This window comes from Castor canadensis, chromosome 3 (assembly GCF_047511655.1).
Source record: "Castor canadensis chromosome 3, mCasCan1.hap1v2, whole genome shotgun sequence".
NCBI classification, from domain to species: domain Eukaryota; kingdom Metazoa; phylum Chordata; class Mammalia; order Rodentia; family Castoridae; genus Castor; species Castor canadensis.
Window position 1 is genome coordinate 116,349,341 of NC_133388.1, and position 9,218 is coordinate 116,358,558.

The window sequence follows — 9,218 nt, forward strand, 5'->3', positions numbered from 1 at the left end:
CTTTTATCTCAGACAATTAGTGCTGACTTAGTTGATCCCATTTCTGAAGTTTTCTTTCTGAATAAAATTTTCCCAGAAAAAAGAGTTTGTATTGTTCAAAAGTTGTATTTGAACAACAGGGCAGTTGCTCTAGAACTTTCTTATCAGTTTAATTGCAATTGGATTTCAGGTTTATGCTGACAATGTATTCAGAGGAGTGGAACCCAGGTGCTTCCTCTGTTGTACCATGGTGGCTACCACTGTGAGGTCTGTGTTGAAGCCACCATCTCCTTCCCTGCCTCCACCCTCTGAGTGCCCTTTGGGCATTACAGTCATCTTGGAACCACCTTTAACATCTGGAGAGTTCACTTCTGCAGCTTTTTATCTCTAGTAGAAAGCCAGGGATTTCTTTCAATTAGATTGCTTTCTTATTGCACTTACTGTTACTTGCCTCTTTGAATTACTTTAAATCGTCAAGAGTATAAATTTACATGTCTGGAATAATAGGGACCAGAGGAATTAGTACTAGGCCTTCCTTTTCACCTCAGCTTTTTTTTTTTTGGTGACACTGGGGTTTGAGCTCAAGGCCTCATGCTTACTAGGTAGGCACTTTTACCACTTGAGCCACTCCACCGGCAAAAACACATTGACCTGTTTTCCTCCTTTTTGCACTACTGGGGATTAAACTCATATTTTTGCTCTGCTGGGCAAGCTTTCTTCCACTTGAGCCATGTCCCAGGTTCCTTTCCATTCTTACCACCACCATCCTTATTATATCAGACATAGGATATTACAAGAGAGTAGAGGACAGTATCAGTCCTAAAAATCTCTTTATTAACTGGACCCAGTTATTCCACTTTTGTTAATATTCCCCAATTAAGTTGTCCAAAGCATGAAAGATTATAATAGCATTTTTCAAGTGGCATTTCTTCTGATAACCCAAATTATGAACCACTAAAATTTAGGTCAGGAGTTAGCACCCTTTTTTTTTTTTAAAAAACTCATTTTGTTTTTCTTCTTTTATGTTGTACTGTCGATCTTGAGCCTGAGGGTCAGCAAACTGACTTCAGATTTCTCCAAAAATCCACATTTCTTTGCCTCTAATTCTTACATGTCCAAAGATAGGGAACCAAAGACATGCCTTTATGAGAGTGTAAGCACATTTTCTTTAAAGGACCAGACAGTACCTATTTTAGGTTTTGCAGGCATACTGTCTGTAGTAAATACTGCTGTTTGTAGCATGAAAGCAGTCATGGGCAATAGGTAAATAAATGGACAAGACCATGTTCCAATAAAACTTTATTTACAAATGTGGGGCCAGGCCAGTTTGTCACCTCTTGGTCTAGGTAGTCAATAAACAGATATCTCTACAAATGGTACATTATATACTCATTAAAATGGGTAATGAATATTTTGAAACATATGAGAAAATATTATAGGAAAAACACTGCAAAGTACAAAAGTGTATGAATGCATTAGTTTATTACCACAAATAACACCAGTACTATAATACAATACTGTGACACAGAGGTTATAGTGGGTTAGCAGGGCAGTAAATGCGTGACTTTGTCTTTCCTCAATATTTCAGGTTTTTTTTGTGTTGCTTTTATAATGAAATGTTTTAAAATAGTATCTGGACAAAAAATAGAAACTGTAACATTAGATTACTTAAAACGAGATCACTGCCACCTTGTGGCTCAGATTGCAAATTTCAGGGATAGTGCCCAAAGGAAACAACATCCTTCGGTAAGTTTATTTATTTTTTATTTTTTTATTCACATGTGCATACAATGTTCTGGTCATTTCTCCCCCCCTTCCCCCGCCCCCTCCCTTACCCCCCATCTCCTCTCTAACTCCCCCCACCCCCTCGCTACCAGGCAGAAACTGTTTTGCCCTTATCTCTAATTTTGTTGTAGAGAGAATATAAGCAATAATAGGAAGGAACAAGGGTTTTTGCTAGTTGAGATAAGGATAGCTATACAGGGAGTTGACTCACATTGCTTTCTTGTACATGTGTGTTACCTTCTAAATTAATACTTCTCGAACTAACCATTTCTCTAGTTCCTGGTTCCCTTCTCCTATTGGCCTCTGTCACTTTAAAGTATCTGCATTAGTTTCTCTGTGTTGAGGGCAACAAACGCTCTCTAGTTTTTTGGGTGTCTTACCTATCCTGATACCTCCCTTGTGTGCTCTCGCTTTATCATGTGATCAAAGTCCAATCCCCTTGTTGTGTTTGCCCTTGATCTAATGTCCACATATGAGGGAGAACATACGATTTTTGGTCTTTTGGGCCAGGCTAACCTCACTCAGAATGATGTTCTCCAATTCCATCCATTTACCAGCGAATGATAACATTTCGTTCTTTTTCAGGGCTGCATAAAATTCCATTGTGTATAAATACCACATTTTCTTAATCCGTTTGTTGGTAGTGGAGCATCTTGGCTGTTTCCATAACTTGGCTATTGTGAATAGTGCCGCAATAAACATGGGTGTGCAGGTGCCTCTGGAGTAGCCTGTGTCACAGTCTTTTGGGTATATCCCCAAGAGTGGTATTGCTGGATCAAATGGTAGGTCAATGTTTAGCTTTTTAAGAAGCCTCCAAATTTTTTTACAGAGTGGTTTTACTAGTTTGCATTCCCACCAGCAGTGTAAAAGGTTCTTTTTTCCGCACATCCTCACCAACACCTGTTGTTAGTGGTGTTGTTAATGATGGCTATTCTAACAGGGGTGAGGTGGAATCTTAGTGTGGTTTTAATTTACATTTCCTTTATGGCTAGAGATGGTGAGCATTTTTCCATGTGTTTCTTGGCCATTTGAATTTCTTCTTTTGAGAAAGTTCTGTTTATTTCACTGGCCCATTTCTTTATTGGTTCATTAATTTTGGGAGAATTTAGTTTTTTAAGTTCCCTATATATTTTGGTTATCAGTCCTTTGTCTGATGTGTAGCTGGCAAATATTTTCTCCCACTCTGTGGGTGGTCTCTTCAGTTTAGAGACCATTTCTTTTGTTGAGCAGAAGCTTTTTAGTTTTATGAAGTCCCATTTATCTATGCTATCTCTTAGCTGCTGTGCTGCTGGGGTTCCATTGAGAAAGTCCTTGCCTATACCTATTAGTTCCAAAGTATTTCCTACTCTTTCCTGTACCAACTTTAGAGTTTGGGGTCTGATATAAAGATCCTTGATCCATTTTGAGTTAATATTGGTATAGGGTGATAAACATGGATCTAGTTTCAGTTTTTTGCAGACTGCTAACCAGTTTTCCCAGCAGTTTTTGTTGAAGAGGCTGCTATTTCTCCATCGTATATTTTTAGCTCCTTTGTCAAAGATAAGTTGCTCATAGTTGTGTGGCTTCATATCTGGATCCTCTATTCTGTTCCACTGGTCTTCATGTCTGTTTTTGTGCCAGTACCATGCTGTTTTTATTGCTACTGCTTTGTAATATAGTTTGAAGTTGGGTATTGTGATACCTCCAGCATTGTTCTTTTTACTGAGTATTGCCTTGGCTATTCGTGACCTCTTCTGTTTCCAAATAAATTTAATGGTTGATTTTTCAATCTCTTTGATGAATGTCATTGGGATTTTGATGGGAATTGCATTAAACATGTAGATTACTTTTGGGAGTATAGACATTTTTACTATGTTGATTCTACCAATCCATGAGCATGGGAGATTTCTCCACTTTCTATAGTCTTCCTCAATCTCTTTCTTCAGAAGTTTATAGTTTTCCTTGTAGAGGTCTTTCACATCCTTTGTTAAGTTTACACCTAGGTATTTGATTTTTTTGAAGCTATTGTAAATGGAATTGTTTTCACATATTCTTTCTCAGTTTGTTCATTACTAGTGTTTAAAAGTGCTAATGATTTTTCTATGTTGATTTTATATCCTGCTACCTTGCTATAGCTATTGATGGTATCTTAGGAGCTTTTGAGTAGAGTTTTTTGGGTCTTTAAGGTATAGGACCATATCATCTGCAAATAGGGACACTTTCTTTACCTATTTGTATTCCTTTTTTCTTTCTTCTTGCCTAATTGCTCCGGCTAGGAATTCCAGTACTATGTTGAATAGGAATGGAGATAGTGGGCATCCTTGTCTCATTCCTGATTTTACAGGGAATTGTTTCAGTTTTTCTCCATTAAGTATACTGCTGGCTGTAGGTTTGTCATATACAGCTTTTATAATGTTGAGGTACTTTCCTTCTATTCCTAGTTTTCTTAGAGTTTTTATCATGAAATGGTGTTGGATCTTATCAAAGGCTTTTTCTGCATCTATTGAGATGATCAAGTGGTTTTTGTCTTTGCTTCTGTTAATGTGGTTTATTACATATATTGATTTTCGTATGTTGAACCACCCCTGCATCCCTGGGATAAAGCCTACTTGGTTGTGGTGAATGATCTTTTTGATGTGTTGGTGAATTCAGTTTGCCATTATTTTATTGAGATTTTTGCATCAATGTTCATTAAGGAGATTAGCCTATAGTTCTCCTTTCTGGAGGAGTCTTTGCCTGGTTTTGGGATAAGTGTAATACTGGCTTCATAAAATGTGTTAAACAGTTTTCCTTCCCTTTCTATTTTGTGGAACAGTTCAAGGAGGGTTGGTATCAGTTCTTCTTTAAAGGTCTGACAGAATTCAGCAGAGAATCCATCAGGTCCTGGACTTTTCTTTTTTGGGAGACTCTTGATTGCTGCTTCAATTTCATTTTGTGTTATAGATCTATTCAGGTGATTAATGTCCTCTTGGTTCAGTTTTGGGTGATCATAAGTATCTAGAAATCTGTCCATTTTTTCAGGATTTTCAAATTTATTTGAATATATGTTCTCAAATTAGTCTCTGATGATTTCCTGGACTTCCATGGTGTTTGTTGTTATCTCCCCTTTTGCATTCCTGATTTTAGTGATTTGTGTTTTTTCTCTCCTCATTTTAGTCAGGTTTGTTAGGAGTCTATCAATTGTGTTTATTTTTTCAAAGAACCAACTTTTTGTTTCATTAATTCTTTGTATGGTTTTTTTGGTTTCTATTTCATTGATTTCAGCTCTTACTTTTATTATTTCTCTCCTATTTGTTTTGGGACTTGCTTGTTCTTGTTTTTCTAGGAGTTTGAGATGTATCATTAGGTCATTCATTTGGGATGTTTCAATCTTTTTAATATATGCACTCATGGCTATAAACTTTCCTCTCAGGACTGCCTTTGCTGTGTCCCACAGGTTCTGGTAGGTTGTGTTTTCATTCTCATTGACTTCCAGGAACTTTTTAATTTCCTCTTATTTCATCAATGCTCCATTGTTCATTAAGTAATGAGTTATTTAATTTCCAGCTGTTTGCATGTTTTTTGTCTTGATTTTTGTTGTTGAGTTCTAGTTTTATTGCGTTGTGATCAGATAGAATGCATGGTATAATTTCTATTTTCTTATATTTTCTGAGGCTTGCTTTGTGCCCCAGGCTATGATCTATTTTGGAGAAGATTCCGTGAGCTGCTGAGAAGAATGTATATTGTGTAGAAGTTGGATGAAATGTTCTTTAGACATCAACTAGATCCATTTGATCTATGGTATGTTTTAGATCTAGGATTTCTTTATTGATTTTTTTGTTTGGATGACCTATCTATTGATGATAGTGGGTGTTAAAGTCTCCCACAACCACTGTGTTGGAGTTAATATATGCTTTTAGGTCCTTCGGGGTATGTTTGATGAAATTGGGTGCATTGACATTGGGTGCATGTAGGTTGATAATTGTTATTTCCTTTTGGTCTATTTCTCCTTTCGTTAGTATGGAATGTCCTTCTTTATCTCATTTGATCAATGTAGGTTTGAAGTCTACTTTGTCAGTGATAAGTATTGCTATTCCTGCCTGTTTTCGGGGGCCATTGGCTTGGTAAATCTTCTTCCAGCCTTTCATCCTAAGCCTATGCTTGTTTCTGTCAGTGCAATGGGTCTCCTGTAAGCAACAAATTGTTGGATCTTCCTTTTTAATCCATTTCGTCAAGTGATGCCTTTTGATGGGTGAATTAAGTCCATTAACATTAAGTGTTAGTACTGATAGGTATGTGGTGATTCCTGTCATTTAGTTGTCTTAGTTGTTTGAAGGTTTGATTGTGTGTACCTAAGTTGAGGTTACTCTCTACTTTCTTGCTTTTTCTTTTCCTGTGGTTTGGTGCTGCCTCTCTTTTCATGGTTAAGTTGGGTTTCACTTTCTGTGTGCAGAATCCCTTGAAGAATCTTTTGTAGTGGTGGCTTTGTGGTCACATATTGTTTTAGTTTCTGCTTATCATGGAAGACTTTTATTGCTCCATCTATTTTGAATGATAGTTTTGCTGGGTAGAGTATCCTGGGGTTGAAGTTATTTTCATTCAGTGCCCGGAAGATCTCATCCCAAGCTCTTCTTGCTTTTAATGTTTCTGTTGAGAACTCTGCTGTGATTTTGATGGGTTTACCTTTGTATGTTGTTTTTTTTTCTCTTACAGCCTTCAATATTCTTTCTCTAATCTCTGTACTTGTTGTTTTTATGATAATATGTTGTGGGGTAGTTCTATTTTGGTCACGTCTATTTGGTGTTCTGGAGGCTTTCTGTACCTGTATGGGCATAGATTTCTCTAGATTTGGGAAATTTTCTGTTATTATTTTGTTGAATACATTACTCATTCCTTTTGCTTGCACCTCTTCTCCTTCTTCAATGCCCATGATTCTCAGGTTTGGTCTTTTGATGGAGTCGGTGAGTTACTGAATTTTCTTTTCACAGGTCTTGAGTTGTTTAACTAATAGTTCTTCGGGTTTTCCTCTAACTACCATTTCATCTTTGAGTGCTGAGATTCTGTCTTCTGCTTGTTCTCGTCTGCTGGATTGGCCTTCCATTTTGTTTTGTATTTCTCTTTCATTCTTTTTTCTGTGGTTTTCCATATCCTGAGTTTCTTCCTCTTTAATTTTGTCTATTTTCATCCTGAGTTCATTTATCTCTTTATTTATCATGTTCTTTGTTTCACTTTGGTGTTTATACAGTGCTTCTATAGTTTCTTTTATTTGTTCTTGTGCTTTCTCAAAGTTTCTATTTTTGTTGTCTTTGAATTTCTTGAGTGTCTCTTGTACATTTTGGCTGACCATATCCACTATCATCTCTATAAAATTCTCATTGATTACTTGCAGGATTTCTTCTTTCAGATTGTTCTTGTGGGCTTCATTGGGTTCTTTGGCACAGTTTATCTTCATATTGTTGGAGTCTGGATCTGGGTATCTATTTTTTTCATTTCCCTCTGGTTCCTCTACTAATTTATTATTGGAGGTAAAGTGGTTTCCCTCTTATTTCCATCTTCCCATCATTGCCCTTCCTATTGTTACTGTTTCTGTACTGTGTGTAATTCAGCATTGTCTAGCTTGCAATAATAACAATTGTTATATCTAGAGTGGAAGGGTGAGCGGAGAGGGAAAGCAAAGAAGGTAAAGAAAATGGGAAATACACACACACACACACACACACACACACACACAAATAGAGCCAAAGAAATAAACAGGGAGAGATAGTGTACTATTTCTAAACAGCTAAACAGGCATTAGAGAGACATAGAGAGGATTAAAAAAAAAATCTCCAAGTTCGAATGAAATAAAGTTTCAGTCTTAATTTTGGTGTTTGTCCTTCAGCTTCCACTCCTGATGTTGTTGCCTGCAAAGTAGTTCTGTCATTGTCTCATCAAAGGGGAAAAAACAAAAAACAAAAACAAGAAAACAAACAAACAAAAAATATCCCAAGTTCAAATGCAATACAGTTTCAGTTAGTCCTTCAGCAACCAGTCTTAGTTCTGTCGTTGTCTCATCAAAGCAAGAGAGAGAGAGAAAAAAAAAGAGTTTGGAGACAGCTTTGTGACTGTCTATCTGAAGCTGCTACTCACCAGCCACCTACTGTCAGCCATCTGCTGTTGCACGCTTTATTTATTGCAGATCTCAGGAATGGGCTTTACACTCACCTAGTCCCACAGGCTTTGTTTATTTAGAGTTTCCCTGGACTCATGCCCCTTTTGTTTTCTCCAGTATTCAGCCCTACCCACAATTGCAGTCTTTTTTTTTTATTTAGAGTTCGCGTGGGGAGGTGCCCCATCCGCACTCTCTGGTGGAGCATGCCACACTTTAGTCGCTGTTACAAGCTTTCCCCTCTCCAAGCACACTGGGGGAGGTGGTGCAACTCCTGCCTTCTCTGGCTGGCTTGTTTATTTATCCCACTCTCTGGAGCTCACGGCACCCCGCGCTCTTTGCTAGTGTCTTTTTTTTTTTTCAGCTGTTTGTTTATTTTTCAGTTTTTTTTTCTCTTTTTTCCCTGGGTGGGGGTAAGTCTGTCCAGGGGGCTATGCTGATTTGGCCCAGGGTTGTCTGTGGGAGTACCAGGTGCCACTTAGCTCACATGGTGGTCTGCTTCTCCCAAGCAGGTTAGGAGCTGGTGTCTGGTGGTGCAGGAGCCCTCCTGGTTTCTCCATTTAACATGGAGTGGGGATGCTATGCGCAGGCTGGGGATGTGGAGGTGTCGGAGTTTTGCCTCTTCTTGATGGTTTTTCCTGCAAGGTGTATCTCCAGCGTCTCTCCAAGATTTTTACTTTAGGAAACACGCTTTCTGCTTCCTCCCTCTAGTTGCCATCTTGGAATCCCTTCCTTTGGTAATTTTATAAACCCAACTTTATGAAGCCATAAGCAGTGGTATATTTCTGTCACATTTGAGTTAAAAAGATGTCCGTTTTTTGTGAGATGGCTGACATTAAAGAAGTTAAGTGAAGAATACCTTATATTTATGAAATGACCAGTCTGTAATATTTTTGAAGTGGATTTCAAAGTACTGTCCATGGGGCAACCCCCTCCTCATGCTCTCCCCGCCGTGCACCCCTAGAACCTACCTCACTTTCCCGGGCTCTTAAGTCTCTGCCTCTACAGGGCCTCTGCCAACTGCCCTGCAGAGGCTGCCACTCCCCCACTGTGCTCCCAGGACTCATCCCAGTACCTCTAGCCATGGCTGGCTTTCATTAAATTAAAGACAAAGTGGGTTGGTTAAGATCATTTCCACCCTTCCTTCATTTTCCAAACTAGAGACGGCACTAAAATCAGAAATCAAAATCAAGGTCTCAAACATGCTACTCTGAATGACAGCACAGCCTAAGAAGCCTCCCTCCCCACCCTGGAGCAAACAAACGGACAGTATTCCTAGGGTCTCAGCATTCGTAGACACTTTGAGTAAGCCACCTTCAGGTGGTGGTGCACAACTAGTGCTGTACCA

General features: G+C 38.5%; 1 non-coding gene across 1 annotated transcript; it reads right to left on the minus strand.

The window, feature by feature from the left end:
* Positions 1-999: 999 nt before the first annotated feature.
* On the minus strand, positions 1,000-1,133 carry LOC141422260 (small nucleolar RNA SNORA38). The gene has a single exon (XR_012446856.1). It is a non-coding gene; the product is annotated as a small nucleolar RNA SNORA38 (small nucleolar RNA).
* Between the last annotated feature and the right edge of the window lie 8,085 nt (positions 1,134-9,218).